Genomic DNA, 24,674 nt, shown 5'->3' with positions numbered 1-24,674 from the left:
CCGCATTTAAGTGCGTAACATCCATAACAACCTTTGCACATTTACACAAATTCTGATATTTCTTCCTGGCGTTAAAATCTTCCAATTTTCCTGCGTTTGACAGAATCCATTATGATGATAGTTTCCAGCAAGACTGACACTAGAAGAATTATGAACATCACAAAAATTTAGAAGGCTGAAACTTTCACGAATATGGGCAAACTCGGATGTTTGTATATTTATGTAAAAACAAAAGGAATTTAAATTATTTTACTTTTTATTTTAGAAAATTCATCAACATAAACAAATTTTGAAAAAAATGCCAGGATATAGCCTACTCCTCATTTATTGATCAATGGGTAGTGTCATTCACAATATAGTAATATTTCAAATTGTTAGTGTTATAATGAGAAATATTTTTATTAAGAATTATTGTGAAGTATACCTCCAAAGAAACACTAACATGATTTTCGAAACATAAATTTCCTAAATAAATGATCCTAGTAGGGTTATGTATAGCCTAGTATTAAATTTACATTACTGCACTAATTCCCTGTACAACGTGCATCCCTAACTAACGATTTCTCTGAAGCCTTGGTTTTTCTGAACCGACGTATGCGACGTGCGAATTGCGAGGCCCGCCTCGCAAATCTGGAGAGATAGTGAGTGGCTTCTATAACTACGAGATGCGGGCCTCGCAACTCGCATGCGTTGGTTCAGAAAAACTGTGCTTTACACGCCTTGACGCTCACTCAAACCACAGCGCTAGCAAAGTGGTAGACAATAGTTCGTAACCTTGCCCATGTTCTGCTATACAGTCTTTGATAGTACGTTGTAGGTTGTGGAGTTGTGCCATAGTGTTTAAAGCTACCTGTCCCTGAGCATTGTAATCCTTTTCCTAATCTTGTCTTCAACAAGTCCGAAGAGGTGATCGAACATAGTTACACTTGATCTGTAGTAGTTGTAAAACTTATCGAGGTCATTTATAAGTTCTGTAACAAATCTAACAATGTCCCTCTTTTTATTGACTAGGTGAACTTAATAGCCTCTTAATGATGTCTCGTCCAATAATTAAATAAATTGCCTCAAAATAACAGCTACCTCCCTTCTTCACTTTCCATATCCATCACAACTCATTAACCGCACAAAAACGACTTTGCACAATAACCAATGGAACACTGTATTCACCTCTTTGAAATCTCACAGCCAGTATAAATCTAAGAACTGCATTAGTGTAGTCTCCTAGATATTATCTCTCTACACGAAATGCACTGAAATGCAACGTTTTGTCTTGCAAAAAATCGTTCCGAGACAAAATGCTGCATTTGGTGTGTGTCCGGTCCAACCGATCTTTTCCAATTTGAAAGCACGTAGGTAGGCCTATTGATATTCCTGAAAAGGACTAATGGCCTTGATGGTGGTGATGATGATGATAATTATGATGATGATGATGATGATGATGATAATTTACTTTCATCTCTTTTAATCCATAAAGTGTTACTAAGAAGAAATTTTTACGACAATTCTGTACGTAATATGTCGCTGGAAAGAACTAATGACCTTGATGGTGATGATGATGTTGATGTTGATAATAATTTACTTTCATCTCTTTTAATCTCTAAAGTGTTTCTAGGAAGAAGTTTTTACGACAATTCTGAACGTAATATAATGTCGTCGGAAAGGACTAATGGCATTGATGGTGATGGTGATGGTGATGGTGATGATGATGATTCACTTTCATCTCTTTTAATCCCTAAGGTGTTTCTAAGAAGAAAATTTTTTACGACAATAATTCTGTACATAATAAATGTCGCCGGAAAGGACTAATGACCTTGACGGTGATAATAATAATGATGATGATGATGATGATGATGATGATGATGATGATGATGATGATGATATTCACTTTCACAGTTTAATTACAGTTGTGATTATTATTATTTTGTTCTATTCAGTTTCTTTATTGGTCACACCCGAACTCAAGCATCTTGCGTTTTCGTGTGTGGCCCAATTATAATTTTATTTATACAACAATTTGTAATATGTATTTGAATGTGGGATTGGTATGCAATTTTAAATTTTGAAGAACATCCATATTGTAAAATCATTGTTAATATATGTAATTTTTTCTTGCAATAATAAATAATAATAAAATCTCTTTTATGTCATCCTAGCATTATAACAGGTTGTTACTACATCGAATATCCTTCATAATTGGCTTATTATGGCACGCGTGCCGATAATAGCAGTGATCTATTCACTATATGACGTAATACCGGAACGCTTGGATCGGGATACATGCAACTCGTCTGAATATCTTCTACGCGTCGTGTAACAAGAAATGAAATGCAGGACACAAGGTAACATATCATTTATTTCCAATCTTTAATAATTTTGTATCACTTTTGTAATATCACATAAAACAGTTCTGTAGTTCAGAGAAACTATATTAACAAAATAAAGGAACATTTGTAACATAACCTGCTAGGTCATCCATTCTTCTTTACTCAATGCCAATGCCAAGCGCAACTAATCGATACGAACATATGAAGACAATTTGTCAGCTATGGATCCCGAATTTCTTTCACAGTTTATTTCCTACAATTTATAATGCTAAGATACTATAAAGTATTGTATCCAACTCTGGATAATCTTATTATAACACTCGTGAAAATTCACTCATGTCATGATCATTAAGATTATCCACGTGTTGCATAAATAACTATTAATACCTAAAATGTTTCTAAGAAGTTTTTATGACAATTCTGTACATAATATAATGTCACTGTCACAGTTTCCTTTCTGTAAACAAATATTCCATACCGTTCCATTCCGTACGCTGTTTTATAATATTGTGAAAATTAAGCAAAACTGTTTCAACGAATTTTCAGTAAATCGCCATGTTGTTTCCTTTCTTAAATATCTTCTTATCCCATGGTTCTTCGATCAAGTCCATGAGGTTGAATTTCTTTAAGTTCTAGATCACTGTGTGGGGTTTCGTGTTTATTATGTTGTTATTACAGAATAGGACAATTCCGATAGGTTATGTTCTGGAGCTATGCTTCCTCTGATACATTTCATGAAGATTGGAAGATATTTTGTTGAACTTATTTTAATTTCTTTGAAATATTATAATGATATGCATCATTCACGAATGAATTATAAATAGATATTGGATACAAAGAAAAATAAACACATCTACAGTACAAAATGTACGGTACGCTACGGAACAAATTCACATTCACTATCTGCCGAACATGCATAAGGAAAGGAGTTCTTACCAGACCACGTGTTTAGGGCTATAGCCCTATAATGTGATTGTATAGAAGTATAATGGAGAAGTTACGATTACTATAAATTTCGAGAGATGTATTTAATCAGATGTTAGTTAAAAAAGTGGAACATTTTCTGTTATGGAGGCTGTTATTTGTGTCGATTTCTTCAAGACGAATTTTATCTTATCTATGTATCAACGAAAGTATTTCAATTGAGAGGTACGGCTAGTTAACATGTGCATCACCTGAAGCGCAATACGTAAGCCTTCTTAAAACTGGTCAGATGGTTTCGATTAAATTTCACTCAACTGCGAGAGATAAATGTCAAATTACAATGTAGAGGCCGCGTGCTTAACAGGAAGGACTGTGTGGCACCCACGAGAACATGTAGGTTGTACCAGCGAGCATCTGAGGGGAAGAACTTGCAAAAGACACTGTATTAAAGGTAGCTTAAATTCATAAAAGAACATGCATCACACAAACACAAGACATACTTCAGATTAAAAGAGCAAAACATAAATTACGAATAATAAAAAGAAAACATTAAAAAAATAATGTAGGGAAAAGAAAGTAGCAAAGAATGCAAAATCCAGATAAATAGCAAAACAATCACGTTATTTAGTCTGCGTACCGTTTCTAACAGAATAACTTAATTATTGTAAGAGATGAGAATGGTAACGGGAAAAGAGCCAGGAGATCGAAGACAAGATGGAACGACAGTTACGGGTAATATCAGAATCACCGTACAAGTTGAATGCGTGTATCCTAACTGATATATTTCACCCTGGTTTAATGATTGATTTATCATTTTGTCAAACCTATCTTTGCCTCAACCACAGACTGCACTCTGCAAGGCAGACTGTCTATGTATTGCAAGCTCATATCTTTCAAGCGCTGGTTGTGATGCCAGTGGTACATTACTTTTTCAATTAAATTTATCTTATCAGTAGCATGGTCTTTGCCACTTCCCTCTCCAGAAGCACCCTAATATTATTCATGGGATTGAGGTCAGACGAGTTGTCCCGCCAAGCCAATAGAGGTATACCAGTATTAAGGTTCTTCAGCGTGGTAAGAAGCTGTACTCTAGTCCTGAGGCAGAGTGGATGAAGAAAAAAGTGAACCCATTATATATTAAACCGGTACATTGTTCTTTTATTGAATCCCGGAGTTATGGAATCAGGCAAGTCTGCAGAACTTTGATGTATTGATCTTGTCTCATTATGCCGCTAACGACGAAAATATTTCCCAAATCCTTAGATTACCACTAATCACAGACCAAATCATTAATGAATTTGGATGCTTGACAAACTTTGCCACGTGACAGGATGCACCATCTTGCATAAAAATTGGTTCTTCAGAGTACAGCTTCTCTCCACACTGTCTGTTGTGAAAATTCGAATCTTGAAAATTTAATGGAGAAAGCATTTCCAACGAAATGATCACTTAAGAATAATTCGGCACGTTTGTAGTATCTCTGTGTGTCATGTTTAAGAGACTAGGGACTCAGAAGACTTTCTGCAAAACTTTTAAGAAAACCGGCCCGCGACCTGCAACACATCAAAAGAGGGATGTGTCCTTTTGACAGACATTCCCATCTAGCAAGAAGTGGTCAGTGATTTTGGTGTTGTCTATATGTGGTAGATAGGTATGTAGTGCGCTCGTAAGTAATTTGGTACGTCTTATGGCACCTCTATGCGTGCTTGTTTAAGGGAATAGGAACTCAGACCAACAATGAAAATCTTCTAAGGAAGACTTGCCTGCTTCCATTCATATTGCATTTCAATTAAGGTTTTGTTGAAAATAAGCTGCGAAAGAACAAAACAACAGGAGATTTGTCTATTTTTTCGATTTATCAGAAGTAGATCAGTAGACTTCTAAATATGCAGGAGATCTACTGCAAAATAAATAGACCTGGCAACACTGTGCCCCGATGATATTATGACGACTATGAGTATGTGGCGCCAGGAGAGTTCTTAACCTATTTTCCGGACCATGTACGCCAGGAGAGTTTTCAAATCTAAACTTAACCTAATTTCCGGACCATGGAAGAACACAGAAACAATTCACGTTAAGGAAAAATTCCTATGTTCTAACCGGGAATCGAACATGGGACCTCGCGAACTGCAGTCAGACCATTAGGTTGATCCCATTGGGTAAAGTAACAATTTAATCTCGATTCAATTAATATAATACAATGAGATAGTAAAAGTGTTGATTGGGCAAACCTGCAAGCAGGCCAGAAACCGTAACTGACACGCTGACATTGATGAAGATGATAATTATAATTATTATTATGATTATTATTATTATTATTATTATTATTATTATTATTATTATTATTATTATTGGAAATAGTAGGCCTAATGGCAGTACCAGTATTATTTGTTGGTTGTCAAAAGTGAAACCACATGTGCTTGGGCTACAAGGCTACGATATCAGTTGCTCAGAAGTGGTGGTATTGCATTGCTCATGAGCACTCAGCATAGATATCCCACACCTAAAGCAGGCCAGGAAAAAGTGCGACCCTCGGGCCAAACAGACAGTACACTTAAGAGATGTTTATGCGGTCCACGGTGTAAGTACGTACTTGCAGTATAGGCCTATACATATTGTATATGTCGTAAACGACGTGTAACGAATTGAAATTGTAGTTCATTATTTCTTCACTCATCATGTATGCACCTTTCAGGAATCATTATTTATTGTATGTAATTCATATTATTTTATGCTGGATATGTAAAGTAATTTAATAAAGAAATTACCCCGGCCTTATTTTTAGATCCATTCCGAGTGTAATTCTTCTCACACCCCAGTCATTATTATTGGATTGATTATCCTTTAACTTTCACGAATGTGGAGGTTGATTTCTACACTACAATAAATCAAGCAAGCAATAGGTCAGATTATTATACTTTCCTCATACTAAGGATTTAATGGAGTACGTATTCTAATCAAGAAAAACGAATATTTCCTCATTTCAACAAAAACACGTATTTTCAGACCTTCTTTACAAGATACAAATACTTTTGTTTATTACCAAAATAAAAAGTACGAGTTTTCCGACTTCCATGAATACTTCACGGCTTGTTTTATTATATTACATCACTTTTCACCATAAAAATAATGTTATTGCTATTAACATTAGAAATATATCCATCACCTATTTAAGATTCTGTTCTCTTTGGACAACGCAGGATATGTTTCAGAATACACTTTGTTATAGAAAATGTGTAGGCCTATTCTTTTTTTTTTTTTTTTTTTTTTTTTTTTTGTAAAAGTAAGTTATAATGCTTCACCTGACATAATTAGGAACATTAAATCCAGACGTTTCAGATGGGCACGGCATGTAATACGTATGGGCGAATCCAGAAATACATACAGTGTTAGTTGGGAGACCGGAGGGAAAAAAAAAAACCTTTGGGGAGGCCGAGACGTAGATGGGAGGATAATATTAAAATGGATTTGAGGGAGGTGGGATGATAGAGACTGGATTAATCTTGCTCAGAATAGGGACCGATGGCGGGCTTATGTGAGGGCGGCAATGAACCTCCGGGTACCTTAAAAAGCATTTACTAAACTAATTTTACCTGACGTAGGCCCTAACAGACGCCGTTCTATCAGATCTTCTATCTATCTATAAGTCCCCGTTAGGGGAGGGCACGGACAGAGACTGTTCTCGCACGCAGGCCGCTCGGATGGTCCACTGTACTACCTGGGATAGAATGGTGTGCATATCCTATGGCCCACCGCGCCACAATTCCCCTGCGCGCCGCCGCCGAATCTCCTTACAGACTGCGACCTGTTAATCCCTTTACCTTTCCGCGTAGGCCTCACAGCGGTTCCTCAACTCCAACCCCACGAGTTCATTCATTCATTCATTTATTTTATTTATGTATGTATTTATTTATTTGCTTATTTATTCACTTATTTATTTATTTACTTATTTACTTATTTACTTATTTATTTATTTGCTTATTTATTTACTTATTTATTTACTTATTTACTTATTTATTTATTAGCTTATTTATTTACTTACTTATTTACGTATTTATTTATTTATTTACTTATTCATTGACTTATTTATTTATTTATTTATCTATCTATTTATCCATTCATCAATTTATTCATCCATTTAATCATCTATCTATCTATCTATCTATCTATCTATCTATCTATCTATCTATCTATCTATCTATCTATCTATCTATCTATCTATCTATCTATCTATCTATCTATCTATCTATCTTATTAATTTATTTATTTATTCATTCACAGACTCACTCACTCATTTATACTGGGGAAGTTAAGCCATAGAACTTTCTCTTACACTCCACCAGGTCACAAAATACACAAGTTACCATGAGCCCAGTAGAGGGCCCACTGTGCATAGCACTACCACCAACAACGAATGACCACATATTCACGGGGTCCAAAATCAGAGGCGACCCGCCCCCGGAGCAAGCCCGAAAACTAGGAAACAACAGAGATGATGATGAAAGAGGGGGAAGTGTAATTATGATGGCAAAATGAATCCAATGTTCAACGCCGAAAATTACCCAAGAATTCTGCTTCAATTTGTTGAGGGATAACCTCGGAAAAAACCTTAACCAGGTAACTTGTTCCAACCAGGATAAAACCCAGTCCGCTCGTTTCACTGTCAGGCGTGCTATTCCTTACTCCACAGCTTGAATTCTATTAGATCTCAAACTTTATTAAGTAAATATCAACGCATCTTATTAATTTATTCATACAGTCTATGATAAACACAATTAACAATCTCATCATTCTCAGATACATTTACTGAGTGGAATGATTGAACTCTTGGGAGAGCAACATACAGTTGCCCGTGACTGAATACAGATTTCGAAAGTTATAGGCAGATTCTCTCTAAAATCTGTCCCTGTGATTTATTGTCATTGAAAAGGCTAAACGTATAGGAGGAAACTGTCTTTCTTTGTATTTGAAATGCATAATTGTATCAGATGGAATTAATGGTATGCGCGGTGTAATAACTGTATCGTTCACCGCTGTGGAGTAACGGTTAGCTTGCCTGACCGTGAAACGAGCGGGGTCGGGTTCAAATTCTGATTGGAACAAGTTAGCCTACCTGGTTGAGGTTTTCCCGGGCTTTTCTCTCAACCCATTAAGAGAATAACTGGGTAACTTTTAGAGCTGGACTCTGCACTCATTTCGCTGGCATTATCATCTTCATCTCATTCAGATGCTATATAACAGTAGCAGTTGGAAAAGAATCGTAAAATGACCGATTAAAAAATGTATCTAAGTACAATCCATTGAGTACACGGACCTCTCTATTATTTATCTATGCAGACATGTAATAATCGTCAATCTTGTACCATTGCAGAGTCTCCATGATAGCATAAGATTCCGCAGTAACATAAATACAGCACTTACTTTGAGTAATAGGACTGGCACAATATGCAGACGACGTCGCATATTGGGCTACACACCCCCGACTCCCCTCCGCTAGGAAGTTACTAAACGCAACACTCAGGCAGTATCTAAATTGGACCAATACGTGGCGGATCACAGTCAACACAGACAAAACAAAACTCCGAACTCGGGTCCTCCAGAACAACCCAATCACAATAGCCAACACTCAACTTCCACTCCAGCGAAATCTCACATATCTAGGAATACCCTTCACCTCCAAACTCTCCTGGACCGAAGTAGCTAAAGAAACCTGGAGGAAATATAACGCAGCCACCAGTGCAATAAGCTACCTAAATGGCATCAATCGACCTGGCTGTATAACCGAAACACTCCTCCACCTATACAAACCATTGGTTCGATCCCTAATCATACATCCCTCCATTTTCCTCACACAAGCCCCTCCAACGACCAAATCAAAATTCGAAGCCCGCGAAAGAAGAATTCTCCACCAAATCTTCCACCTGCACAGACGCATCAGGAACAACACAGTTTACACTACGACAAAAACGAAGCCACTCTTCACACATATAAACAACATAAACAGGAAATACATTCGGCAGTAAATTGCGTATATACACAACACATCTTCGCAAATCCACCGAACACAAACAACAGAACAACACTGGAGAAACTCCTCTACAACTACCACCAGCCCCAACCACCAAACTAAAACACACAAACAAAACCGCAAACACATGTTGGAAATTTGAATACTGTCTGAGAGGACACACGACAGCAACAGAGAGGCAGATCAACAAAATAGCACTACACCATGAAAGTCTCCATAATCATTCAGACGCTTCTGCCACCGGAAGGGGAAACTTAAAAATCTCAACAACAAAAAAATATATGTACTGTATGTATGTATGTATGTATGTATGTATGTATGTATGTATGTATGTATGTATGTATGTATGAATGTATGTATGTATGTATGAATGTATGCATGCACAGTGTTCTGCCCAAGAGCAGATCTTTAACTGCAAACCCAGCATTTCCCATTCTTCCAAATTTCTTGCTTTCCTCTTAATCTCCCCATATAATACTTAACGTTGTCTATCGCTGATATCTTTTACCCCGAACTCTTCTCCCGTTCACCATTCCTTAAATATCGCAAATTAACAAATTAGGCCTACACCAAAATAAAAGAAATAAGTCACTGCACTCACACACCTACTGGCACTTATGCCAGAAATAGTGTCATATATGCAAATATATATTTATTATTATTTATGTACAATGGCTGGAGAGGGCATCCTGCGCGTATAAGACCCTAAAACGGCCTCTGGCTCAAAGCCAGAAAAGTCAATCAACAACAACAACTTTGAGTTTTAGCTCGTGAGGAGGCATTCCTGTAGGTGTTCAGTTGTTGAGAAACTGTTGGAGTATGCTAGATGATCTCTAATGTTTCATTATCTTTTTACATATGCATTTTCGTATATTTTATTAGTTGTATTTAACTCATGTCCCAAGTATCTTGCATTTCCGTACTCACAGTTGTAAGATATATTTCCCAAGTAATTATTTTCTACGTCGATTACAGCTTGTTTATTATTCACACCAGTTACTTTTATAATTATTTTGATTAGTCCTACATCGTTTCGCTTTTCTTGTCATTTCCAACCATTCTCCTGTTTCTTTAACGTTCTCTGTCGTAGTTTCATTTCGGTCTCTTGGTCTATTTGATTTTTATACGGTCTCTCAGAGTTCTTTTATTTGTTTCGGTCATTTTTACCCTCCTTAAAACTTTTACACCTTATTGAAATGCTCAAACATTGTTATTGTTGATTAGCAACGTGTAAAATTAAGACGGTTGTGACAGAAACTTACCTAAGCTTTATATACGTATAATGCAGTGTGGTACAGAAGTCAGTTGACAATTAATGGGAAACATTACTCTATTTGTAAATACAATTATTGCATACAGTATACTCACTACCGAAAATGTTCAAAATGTGTTCCAGTTACTTCAAGACAGTGCCTCACTCGATCCTGACATTCTTCTGTCACTCTTAAAAGTGTTGCACGTGGGATATGCTGGATAACATGGGTGATTCTTTGTTTCAGGTAATCTATATATGTAGTATCTGCCTAAAAAAACGTGCTGTTTCACAAATCCCCACAGAATGAAACCAAAAGGTGTGAGGTTTGGTGACCGTGGAGGCCATGACTGAGGTCCATCTCGTCAAACTCAGTGCACACCACACACTTCATTTAGTTTCTGACGAACTGTTAGAGCATAATGTGCCGTGGCCCCATCTTGTTGAAACCACATTCTTATCCGTTTGTTCAGTGGCAAATCATGAGGGTTGTTAGCTTCACGCATCTATCTTGGTTTTCTTTGGACCAGTATCGTGGATTTTATGTATGAGCTTACACATCCAGAAAGAATAAGCATTCGTCACTGAACAGAACATGTTGAAGGAAGGATCGATCAGTATAACTGAATCGTCTTCTTGCATTGTGTGTAAATACTGTAATTTATAGGAGTGAAAACGTGCAGATTTCAATATTCTGCAAACAGATTCTCTATTGGTACCACTTTCTCGAGCCACATAGCGCACTGACCTTTTAGGGCTGGCCGTCTTCTTCGCAATCACGTGTATTGAATGTTGGCCGTCAGTAGCAGATTTGGGACGAAAGGTAGACAATTCTAGGGATACAAAAGGGGAATATTTACTGCCAACCTAACAGTACAAATGAAAAAGGTCACTCAAATTACGGGCATCTTGGAGGGAACACGTCATTATGATATGCTGTACAATAATTATTTCAGTTTTACAATTACTAATGTTTCCCATTTGTCGACTGACTTCTATGTCACACTATACCTATAGATTATGTGCACATATGTGTGACATGAACTTTTTTTACACTCGTATAATTTCTGCACTCATTTGCGACTCGTAATCAGAATTTTTCCATTCCTGCAAACAAAATTTCACATCACAGACCTACATAAGTTACATAAATAACTACTGCAATGACATCTATGTATCTAACTTAACTGATGCAACATTATGGTCACAATAAGTTATAGCTCGACAATTGAACTGTTTAGAAGTGATTAACATTTTGTGAACACTGATCATTGATAAGAATTATTTCCTGAAGACCCTGAAATTTGTCATAGATATTTCAACAGAAATTAATCAGAATCTCACAATTAAATGCCAATTCAAGTAAAATTATACTGTAAGCAACCGTAGTGCTATAAGATAATTTTTAAAAATAAAAACCTTCATTTGCGTGTACATAGTAGTTCAGTGATTATTCACACGTAATATTTACGAGTAAAGCAACTTAATCGAGACCTGCTTAGAATTTTGAGATCAAAAGCTTATCTAATTAAGTCTTGCAATTAGTTGAGTAGTTCCATACGAAAAGCTACAGTCCAAATTACCTTGCTTTTTCGGGAGATTATGGCTACTTATTTTTAAACTAATCTGATGCCTGTTGAAAGAATAAAAGTTTTTTTTTTTTTTCAGTTTTCCTTGCACACAGTTCTTATTTTCTGTGTCCATTGCCCGGTGTATTTTCCCGCCGAGTTAGAAATTGTTCTTGCTTCCAGCTCTAAAATTCCTCGTAGATACTGACATGAACGTCATGTATCAATGTTAAATAATTTCGTTTTTAAATTCACACACTTGTAACTAATTTTATCGTTAATTATACGAGACGTAGATCTACACGATACGCCGAAACACTTTTACATATCTACATTAAATGCTTGAAATTGTCTGAGATAAGTACAATCTGACTTATCTTAAAAGATTTATTTTTCAGATATGTTTCTCTGTTCGGATGTGGCGAAGCCAACAGATGAAACCGAGTAAAGAAAACACTGTAACAGTGTGCACGCAATGTTTTCAGTATGATAACTAGACATCGGATTTTAGGCACTAAAAATTGCAGTTTTAGGCGCCTAAAATAAGCTGAAAATTTGTAAAATTAGGCTCTATTTTAATGAAAATAGGCATTTTAGGCACATCAAGGTATCATACTTATTTCTTTCACTGAAATTTTTAGTTATACACTAAAATACGCACAAAAAAGTATGTTTAAACATTAAAAAAGAATACTATATTATATTTATAAACAGAGCTGCACAAATTTAATATTTTGAAACTAATGAAATAATGATTATTGATATCAAGATTACTCATGTTAAGTTATTGAAATTCAGTTCCATGCTCAGACTTTATTATAATTATCTGCACAGTACACCACCAGAATTTTTTCTAAATTCTCCACAGTTAACCTTTGCCTTTTGTCACTGAGAATCATTTTGAAAGCAGAAAAACTTCTTTCAACCGAAACTGATGTGAGAGGCGCAAATTTTAAATTAGGTACAATAGAAACATCAATACTTACTGGAACATTTACACTTTCCCCCGATATCACTCTTGATACTTTTTCCAACAATGAAAATCCTACATTCTTATTTAATACGTTGTCCCACTTATTTTTAACTTTTTTCCCAGTTTCGCCCAAAGCAGAATGTATGTTTACTTGAGCTTCCTTTACTATTGCTATTTGGCTACAAAGAGATTGTTTTTCACGTTCTAATTGTTCAATGCTTCCAGGTATGAAAGAAAAGTTTGATGTTATGTAGGCAATATCGTTTTTCACTCGTGAGTCATTCAGACAATCTTTCACTGCTTTCACACACGCTACACTCTCAGTTTCAGGTAATTTATCAATAACTGTGACCACTTCTTTAAAATACTTAGAATAATACACCACTGACTGAATCCAGGTTCCCCATCGTGTAACAACCGGCTGAGGTGGGAGTGGGATATCTAGAAAGTTCTCTCTGAATATTGAAATCCTGGATGGGGCTTTACAAAAACATTTTTTTGTGTCAGAAATAAACGAATTGACAAGAGAAATTCATTCCGGATTGTTTCAGAAACCCTGTGAAGGCCATGTGCTAGACAGGTTACATGCGTGAGGTTAGGATAAAATGTTTTAAGAAGTGGAGCTGCAGCAACCATGTATGAGGCAGCATCAGTACAAAACAACAGAAATTTAGAATCGTCTATATTACCTGAGTATAAAGACTGTAGGCCTTTATTTACAAAATAAGCAATGGCTTGGCTATTCACTTTCGAAAGTTCCTTAACACATACGAGATGTGGAATCGAAGGTCCATCAGGACTAAGTTTTCCTACTACCATATTTGCTATATACCTATTCATAGGATCTGAGGTTTCATCCACAGAGACCCATATGTAAGAATCACCTATATCCTCCCGAATGGAAGCTAAAGTTTCATTGTATATTCTGTCTAAGTAATTTTTTCTTAGGGTCGACTCAGATGGGATATTTTGTTTGCAGTATTTTTGTAAAAACTGTCTTAAAACCGGATTTTCAATTGCATTCCAGGGAATGTTAGCAGCAACAAACGCTCTGGTTAAATCAGCATAGAAATTGCTGCTGAGATTGGATGAAGTAGACTGTGTTAGTAAAGTTTGTTGCAGTTGATTTTTCTGCTGAGCTTTAGCATTATGAGCCGCTCCTTGCACATGCTGCTTTAGGTGGCACTTCTTTTCTTGCGAAATCTAAAGATGTAAAGTAAACTGAATTAAAATAAAATCCTAATTATTGTATTGCCGTATTTCTATCACAAAGTTAGTGGGTTCGAACAATCAAAATTTTAATGACCTGCAAATACTTTAACTATCGGAATTTAAAAGGTTAAAGTGTAGTGGTCTTAAAAATAATTATACCTCAGGATAGCTCAGTCAGTGTATAAATATTATAGGTCTACTCATTAAAATTAATAGAATTTATATATTTCAACTATTGTTACATACCTGTTTGCTACAAATCTGCAGAATATTATTTTTCCATCATAAGTGAATTCTGAATATTCTGTTAGCCATTGCCGGATCTTTGTAGATTTTGCACTTATATTTTTCGGCATTATCGCGTTAAACTTCACAGGAAAACGTCCTACCGCTCAAAACTTCTCAACACAAATAAGGTGAGGGAAAGAGCAACTGTTAACGTGCATTCAAATGAACCATTGTTATAGAGATTCAATTGGACAAAAATACAAAGTTCCACTTATTGTTGCATTTCCTGGTAGTGTTAACACTAGGAGGGCCATTCTTTTAAATATTTTGTAACGGTTTACCCTACTAATTCGCAGTTTTACGACTTTTCATAAATATTTCAAAAACACTCTTTCTCCAAAAATTGTGATTTTATGACACTCTGAAGGGCAGTACAGCTAATCGGTTTCAGACCGAAAACAGTCATTTTTATAGTATAGTATATCTCTGAATCGGTAGCAGCACATGTTGTGATTGTTGCCTGCTTCAAAACTAAGGTTGGTTCTTTGTCGGCATTTATGCCTCCAAACATGTTAAATTCGGTGAAATCTATTGCGAGTGTCGTGAGATTCAAAACATTTTGTTTCCTTTATCAATGGTTTCATGGCCGGTGTGAAGCAAACTTTCCACTTTTTAAATGCCTTAAATTTCGCAGTGAACGCATGTATAAATTATAAAAAGTAAGAGTAAAATGCGAAACTTTACAGTGAGTTAGGCATTTTTAGGCGAATATTAACAAATTATGCTCTAATAACCGTTTTAGGGCATTTTAGGGCACTATAAAACTCTTTGAATACCTTTCAATTTCCATGAAACACAAATATTAATAATTATTTTTACTTTTCTCCTAAAGAAACAAAATAGGCATTTGCCCTAAAATCCGATGTCTGATGATAACTTAAACATTGATTCATGTAATATATTTCCGACAAGTAAATTCAATAAGATTCAATAGGCCTACAGGTACACTTTTATTAAACAGTGTGAGTATTTTTATCATAATGCTTATTTATAAAGTATTTAAATAACTCAGAACGAGGCCTAATTAAAAATTACGCACATGAATTTCTTATTGGTAATCAGATGACAATGTTGAAAACTGTGAATCATTATCATTATCATTATCATTATCATTATCATTATCATCATCATCATCATCATCGACTGCTTTCAAAGATTTGGCGTTTTAGTTCGTTCTGTTCTCAATTTTATGTTTAGGAACGATTAACGAGTCTCAGAAAAGCACAAGATCTCCGCAAAAAACAAATGAGATAAATAAGTTATCAGGGAATATGAATCTCTACTGCCGTATAGAAAATCGAATAACCGGATTCATTGGAACTTAGCCTATATTACGAGAATAAATTGGCTCTAATACTACGTGCATTTTTAGTAGGTTATTTTACGACGCTTTATCAACATCTTAGTTTATTTAGCGTCTGAATGAGATGAAGGTGATAATGCCAGTGAAATGAGTCCGGGAGTACAGCACCGAAAGTTATCCAGCATTTGCTCGTATTGGGTTGAGGGAAAACCCCGGAAAAAACCTCAACCAGGTAACTTGCTCCGACCGGGAATCGAACCCGGGCCATTTGGTTTCGCGGCCAGACGCGCTAATCGTTACTCCACAGGTGTGGACACGTGCATTGTTCGTAGCAGTGAAATTACAATGGCTAAAAATAATGAAAAATAAGTAAAGACTTGAAGAAATTAACGTAATTTAAGATATCTAAATGAAGTGAAATATACTGTATTTGATCTTATTACATTTTGTGGTATGAAATGATTATGTAAGATAAAATCAACTTTTGTGAATCAAGAACGTTCAAACGTTCAATATTACAGCTGTTCAATAATTAATTATATTTTTAATAACATCGAAAATAATGAAGAATAAGAAAGTAAGAAGTTGATTTAAAGAGATGAAGTTTAGATTAAGACCAACAGCACTCCAGATCTGTCATGTGGCAGCGAAACGTAAGTGATGACTAAGCAAGTGCATATTTTATTGCATGTAGCTACGAGAAGAAGCAGAGAATACAGCGTCTGATGCAGTTTATTGCACTATTGAAGTTTATAATGCATAGACGTACGCACAATCAGGTTATGTCGCTGCTCATATTGAAAAAAAAAAAAATCAGAGTGTATTGTTGCTGTCAAGCAATTGTCCGAAGACAGGTTTGAACCTCATAAGTGACACCAATAAGACATCAATCATGAGGTAACTAAGTTAGGAGATAATGGGATAGGATAGCCAGTTCCTTTCCACCTACATTGCATATATCGCAGACTAGTAACATATTAGGACTACACTAATTTATTTATTTATTTATTTATTTATTTATTCTGGTGTAGTTAAGGCCATCAGGCCTTCTCTTCCACAACACCAGGAATACAAATACAATAACAGAAATAAAAAGGAAAAAAAAAACACTATAAACGAAGTAAAGTCACACAAAAATATACACAGGTTGCAGTCACACAAACTTTAAATGAGTGATTAAGTATAATTAATTGTATCCTAATTAACTAACATAAACAAGAAACTTGCGATTTTAATCTGGAGTAAAAAAAAACACAAATCGACACTTCTAGCAATATCTAAAAAGCATTAAACAAGACAAAATTTTCCAATTTAATTTTGAATTGTGATAAAGTCCGGCAGTCCCTGACATCATTAGGTAGCGAATTCCAGAGACGAGGTATTTCTACAGTGTACGAGGATGAGTATAGAGACGTTCTATGATGAGGGATAGAAAGAAGTGCTTGATGTCGGTTTCGAAGAGTTGTAAGAAATTGAAAGCGCGATAAGAGATAATTCGGAGTAGAAGTATGCATGATTCTAAATAGAAGAGACAGTGAATGTATTGTTCTTCGTTCCTTCAGACGCACCCATGAAAGTAACTGGAGGGAAGGTGTTATATGGTCAAATTTACGAGTATTGCAGATGAATCGTATGCACACATTATGAACACGTTGTAGTCTCTCAGCTAAGAGTGAACTTACATTAGTTAGTAAGGAATCGCAATAATCAAAATGGGGCATTACAAGCGTCTGAATAAGATTCTTTTTTAGACTAAGTGGTAGAAATTCTTTCATATGAAGCAAAGAGTGAAGTTGAGAAAATATTTTTTTGCAAGTGTGTGTTACTTGGGTGTTCCAATTTAGATCGCTATCCATAAAAATGCCAAGATTTTTAACTGTTTCACTGTATTTAACAATAATCCCATTCAATGTTATATGTGGTATAGTACCACTATCAAGAGTACTTCGTAGACGATTATGTCCCATTACGATTGCTTGCGATTTCTCTGGATTTAACCTTAATCCAAATTTGTGTGACCACAGTGAAATCGAATTTAAGTCTTCGTTTATTTTATTTACTGCGTCACTAGTCTCATCAGGGTGGAAATGCAAATAAATTTGCAAGTCGTCAGCATACATATGGTATTTGCAGTGTTTTATCATTTTAGTCACGTCATTAATATAAATCATGAAGAGTAAAGGTCCGAGAACTGATCCTTGTTGAATTCCAGATTTCACGACACACCATCTTGAAGAATAATCGCATGCAATGACACATTGTTGACGTTCGCGAAGGTAGGATTCAAACCAAGTAACAGAACTTTCAGAAAGATGCAGAAGTCTTAATTTACATAATAGAAGGTCCGTGTCAACTGTATCAAATGCCTTACTGAAGTCAAGTAATGTCAGTAATGTTAATTTACGTTCATCTGTGGCTTCACGTATATCCTCATTCACTTTTAGTAGTGCTGTAGTCGTACTATGTCCATTTCTGAACCCGGATTGGTATTCGTCCAGTAAGGCATGTTCGGTTAGATAGTTCATTAGTTGTTTGTGAACAATACGTTCCAGAGCTTTTGATAGGGCAGGTAGGATACTAATTGGACGGAAATCATTTGCACATAATGGGGTTTTAATTTTAGGGATCGGACGGATAAAGGCTTTCTTCCAGAGGTTCGGGTAGGTAGAAGTTATGAGTGAGGCGTTGAATATATGTGTTAATGTCGGCAGTATTATGTCCAATATTTTCTTCAATAATATTATACTAATATTATCCACACCTTCAGCTTTAGAAGTAATACGTTTTATTGCCGCTCTCACTTCAGTTTCTGTGACATAAGTGAAGAAAAATATTTCTCTATCCGGAATTGGAGTCATTTGTAATTCGTTAACTGTCTGCTGTTTGTCGACCGTATCCAAGGTTATTGACTGTACCGTTGCAAAATGGTCATTTAGTTCGTCAAGAGAAACTGGCACACTGTCTACCTGAGTCCTGGGATTTCCTAAGCCAATTGTCCGTAAGTTTCTCCACAGTTTGGAAGGGTCAGCTCCCCCCTTCAAGATGTTATGAAAATGTCTCAGTTTTGCGTTTCTAATGGCTTGAGTAGTTCTGTTACGTAAGAGTTTATAATAATTATAAGAGATTTCTGTCTTGTCATGTTTAAACGTTTTGTATGCAGTGTTTCTGTCCGTAATCATACTACGTATGTCAGCAGTCATCCATGGTGCTGGTGTTCTTTTTACGCGTTTAGATTTGATAGGAGCATGCTTGTCATATAAATTTATAATATACTCATTTAGTTTAACAAGTTTCTCGTCAACAGTATGTAAGGTCCATATTGAGTCCCAGGGAATCTTTATTGCGTCTTCAAGTAGTTGGGTTTCATCAATACGTTTCAAGTCACGATACTTTATGAGTTTAGGTGTGGGCTTGGGACACTTCAAAGAATATACTAGATAAATAATATCGTGGTACGAAATTCCCGAAGCCGCACATTGTCCATGTTTTTGTACTTTGTCTGCATTCTTCGTAATAATTAAGTCTAATAGGGATTCGGAAGATTGGGTATGGTGGGTTGGTTCAAGGGGAAGGACTGCTAGATCAAGAGCCTGGAACATGGTCAATAGATGTCTAGTGTAGTTCGAATCAGAGGCTAACAAATTTGTGTTAAGATCACCCATTATTAAGACGTGTTCATAATCTGTGATGAATTCCAATAACGATCTCTCGATCTCTGCAATATCGTTAATCTTCGGGGGTTGGTAAATTACACAAATAAGGCATTTCTGAAAGCTTGTCAATACTTCTACAAATAGCATTTCAGGTTTTCCGGCATACTCGCCAGGAGATGTGTGTATTATTCTGGGATTGAGATCTGATCTGACATATGCAGCAACGCCGCCCCCTTGTTTATTTAAACGATCATTTCTCAATAGCGTATAACCATCTATGTGTAATGTCGCTGAGGATAATGTAGGTTTGAGCCAAGATTCAGAGATGAGAAGAGCATGCAAATTCTGATTCGAGAATATGGATTGAATTTCGTCAAAGTGTGCAACCAAACTCTGAGCGTTAATATGGGCTACGTGAAGGGATGAAGAGTTCTTGGTAAATGCTGTTGTTAAAATGTTGAATGCTTCAGGGTGAGAGAGAGGGTTCTGGTCAGCAGGTATAGGGGAATGGTGTGAGTGAAGGTCATTGTACAATGTTCTGTCAGAGACAACCGGATAATCAGACATAAGAACGTATTATGCATAATTTAAAGGATTATTGTTTAAATTGCTCATATTTTAATAAATATATCTTACAGGACGCACCATTTTTTCCATTAATATTGTTAAAAAAATAATTTTAGTGGATGCAATTATACACAGACTGAAAGTAATACAACTATATAGATTTTAACATCTTATTTCTTGGATAGAGTTAAAAAAATTCAGATACCATATTAATCCCAAATGAATACTCTTAGAAAAAATCCATTAAATGTTAACATTGTTTTATTTGATAACTATTGTCCATACGACTAAGATTTTTACTCTTACTATTAGAGAAACTGATAACAGGATAAGGAATAATTTATCCCTTTGCAGTTTTTAAATAAAATGGACCGCTTTCTTGCAAATTAAATAGAAGGATTAACACATGCACGTTATTCCGTGCCATTAGAAAGTCTAGTAATACTGCTGCAGTGAGTAAGGGGCGGAATGCTGCTACACAGACCTGAGTTCGCATATGAGCCGGTGATACGCTTTTGTCAAACTACGCAGAATTTCTGCCTAATTTTCTAATTAGCCATGCACTTAACAACGCATAATAGCTTTCTATTTATTTTAATGTAGTTCATTGCACTTCAACCTGTACAGTTATATCACTTCCTTCTTCTATAGTGCTTAGATAAACACATAGTCTTCGACAGATTAAAATTCCATTTAAAACTTTAGCTTTCTCAGACAAATTTTTGGGGGCAAAAAAATCTATGATATTTCAGAAAGTACAATATTCTCGAATAACTTATTTCAGGAAAAATTAAAACTGTTAGGCCAGTACAACGACAATAACCATACTTTTAATTAACATTTACTTAAAGTAACATTGGGCTTTAAGAAGCTGTGAAACTACTAATAGGCCTATTTGTAGCTAATATCAAAACATGATGTATTAGATCTGTTTATTAAAAAATTATATCCTGATATAGTAAACGTATTCGCGAAGACTGCTACAAAAATCCAAGTCATGAATAATTTGTATTACAAGAAATATTAACAGACCTTGTTATCTTAGAATGGTGAAGTAGGGCTAAGAATTGTATGCCGTTACATTGCGCTTCATGCGCCTCTGACTTTAGGTACCGGTACGTAATTGCCTTGGGGTGGGGGATTTCAGTGTGTTTCGTTCAGCAGTGAACTTCAGTTGATCGGTTACATTACGACCGAATATTGCTATTCGTAACAGGCAACATTCAACGTTCTGTAAAGAAGAATAATAGCAAGCTGCCGAGGACGAAATTTGTCACTTAATTTCAAATGAAGAAATTTGTAATAATGATAGAGATTTTGAGATAAATAATGCCTGTGTAAAATATTTCAAATATGCCCCCATTGTTTCTGCAGAAGTGGAACGAAGTTTCCCTAGATATAAGACTGTTTTTTATAGCAACAGGCAATCATTTTTTTTTTAAATTTGAAAATGTGGTTTGTTATTCACTGCAACAATATATGAAATGAAGAATTATGTAACAAAAACGTAATACACTATCACATTAACACAGTGAAATAATAAGGCTGATACGTCTTGTCAATATTATATTAGGTGTGTTTTCTGTAGACAGAAAATAACATGTAATCAATGATATTGTGACGAAACTGAATAGATGAAACACGAAATTTGAAAAAAATGTAGCAAAAAAGATGAAAAAAATACTGGATAAACATTATGCATATTTAGATCTATGTAAAATTTGTGATAATTTAAAATGAGGAAATTTATAATAATGATACAGATTTTGAGATAAATAATGCCTGTGTAAAATATTTCAAATATGCCCCCATTGTTTCTGCAGAAGTGTAACGAAATTTTTCTAGATGTAAGCCTGTGTTTTCTAGTAACAGGCAATCATTCTCCTTTGAAAATTTGAAAATGTGGTTTATTATTCACTGCAACAATATATGAAATGAAAAATTATGTAAATGAAAAACGTAATACGCCATCATATTAACATAATGAAATAATAAGGCTGATACTTGTCAATGTTACATTAGGTGTATTTTCTATAGACAGAAAATAAAATGTCTTCAAAACAGTGCAATTTTTCTTTACCAAAGAAAATTATGTCTTTAAATTTTTCTTAGCAGATAGTTGTGTTTCGAAGGCAAAGGAGTGGCTTTCAACCACCCAAATGCTGAGGACTAACTTACAGTGATGATAAGCATGAGTTCAAACTAACGAAAGACACTGCGTTATAACTCACCCCAACTCTGAGACGTATTCAAAGTTACAGGCGCACGAAGCGCACTGGTAGTATAACGGCATATATTTCTGAGGCCTAGTGACAAGACTTTAATGTCTCTACTAGTCTTCATGTGTGTTCTATCAGTTAGTGTTATATCTATTAGGGAGGGAAAAGGGCTGGGGACTACCTTCGAACGTAGGCTCCTTGGATAGCTACCATTCTACTACCCGAAATGGAATAATGTCCATGCCCTAAGGCCTCCCATTCTACAGATTTCACTGCGGGCCGCCTCCGTATTCCCCTACAGCTTACAGAATCTCTTTACCTTTCCGTGTAGGCATCATCACGGTCCCTCAAACCCGGTCCCACGAGCTACCATGAGCCCAGAGGAGAGGCAGCGGTACATAGCACTACTAAAGCAATTAATTACCACATACCACGGAGCAGGGCCGCCGAGAAGGGGGGGGCAAAGGGGTCAAGTGCATATGGGCCCGTGAGCAGTAAGGGCCCGTCAGATTAAGTGAGTCTGATTACTTTTTATTATCACGATTAATTATTCACAGATGCATACCGGTACTATAAAATTTTGTAAGAACATTTGTTACATGAATCTGACATATTCGCCAACAATAATAGAATAAGGGGCTGGGTGCAAGAAGGGCATTTTAGAGGATGTGACCTTTTTGAGTAAAACGCTTTATTGTGTTCTCTGATCTGTTTTGCATATGATCACCAAGTTGTAGATCAATACTGTGATCATAGAGGTCAGGAGAATCCAAAATGTAAAGGCGTGCATAGATCACATTATTACGGTTTGAATTTTCAACATCAATTTTCTCAAAACTTGCATTTGAGAGAAGTGCCTTTCTTGCACCCAACCCCTTATTAATTACCACCTAATTATGTAAATGTTTAACTTTTATATAATAGAATATCGGTGTCCCAAATTAACAATCATCGACACGACGCATAAGGGCTCCGGGATTTGCCTGAAATATGTTCCCGTCGCTTGTACCGAACACGTTCAATTGGCTTGCCAGCCCACCGTAATATGCTAGTGGACTCTCCCAAATCCAAGCCGCAGGATAATGTTTTCTTTTCAGTAGGGCCTACATAGAATTTCGTGACGAAACTTTAATCTTTTCGTTGTTTTTCTAGTAAATTCTGTTTATTAGTGTTACCAGTGGACAATGGAGAAGTAGAAGCATAAGTCTGGAGCTGAGAAGCGTAGGAGAGACAGAAAAATTGGAAGATATTAAGAAAGAGAGTATAACTTTGTTTGAAGTTGGTGTGAAATTGAGCGACCTTGGAAAACTAAAAAGTAGCAGTCAATTTGTGTCACTGAATGTGTTGTTCGAAAACAAGAGCCTTTCCAAAACCAATATTACAGTATTTTCAAAACTCAATAATGGAGAATGTGTTCCCAGAGACTGGCTAGTGTGGAGTGAAACAAATCAGGGAAAATAGGAGAGTGACTGATTTAATTCACTCCACACAAGCCAGTCTCTGGGAACACATTCTCCATTCTTGAGTTTTGAAAATAATACTGGAAAGACTCTTGTTCCGTCACTTAGAAGGTTATTAGGTAGGTTGGAGTACTTTTTCGAAAAACACATTCAGTGACACAATTTGTCTGCCACTTATTAGTTTTCCAAGATCGCATGTTACTTGCCATGACTCAGAGTTAGAAACTGGTGTGTGTAAATTTGTTTCACTTGCACATATTAACTGATCATTTTTACTATTGATTGTTTATTCTGATTCAATACTACTGTTATCAGCTTTTTTTTTCTAAACATCCACAACCATCGGGAGTCCGAGTGCAGTGGCGAGCCCTTAGGCGGCTCTACATCGGAGCAATATGGGAAGTATAAACGGAGATGGTGCGTGGAAGTGTTATTAACTAATTATGTTAGCGAAAAGAGTCCGAGGTCCAACGCCGAAAGTTACCCAGCAATTCTGCTTGATCTGATTGAGAGAAAACCTCGGAAAAAACCAACCAGGATTTTGTACCAACCAAGATTTTAACTCAGACCCGCTCATTTCACAGTCAGACATGCAAACCGTTCCTCCATAGCGATGGATCAATTTGTTTTTCTTTCACAAGGAATTTATTTACAAGGTTGACAAAACACATTTTTATCATCAGAAGTATATTGGGATCCTCTATAGTTTTGACTACACTGTAAACTTGTGCAGGTCTTTCTTTTAGGAAATACATTATTTAACAAGAATAGGCCTACAGGCCACCCGCGTAGCTCAGGCGGTAGCGCGTTTGCCTACTGAACCGAGATTTCTATCGGTCATACCTGTTTGGGTTTTCCGAAGCTTTTACCACCTGTAAGGAGAACGTCAGTTAATCTCATAGC

This window comes from Periplaneta americana, chromosome 7 (assembly GCF_040183065.1).
Source record: "Periplaneta americana isolate PAMFEO1 chromosome 7, P.americana_PAMFEO1_priV1, whole genome shotgun sequence".
In the NCBI taxonomy this organism is placed as follows: Eukaryota; Metazoa; Arthropoda; class Insecta; order Blattodea; family Blattidae; genus Periplaneta; species Periplaneta americana.
This window is presented reverse-complemented; position numbering follows the sequence as displayed.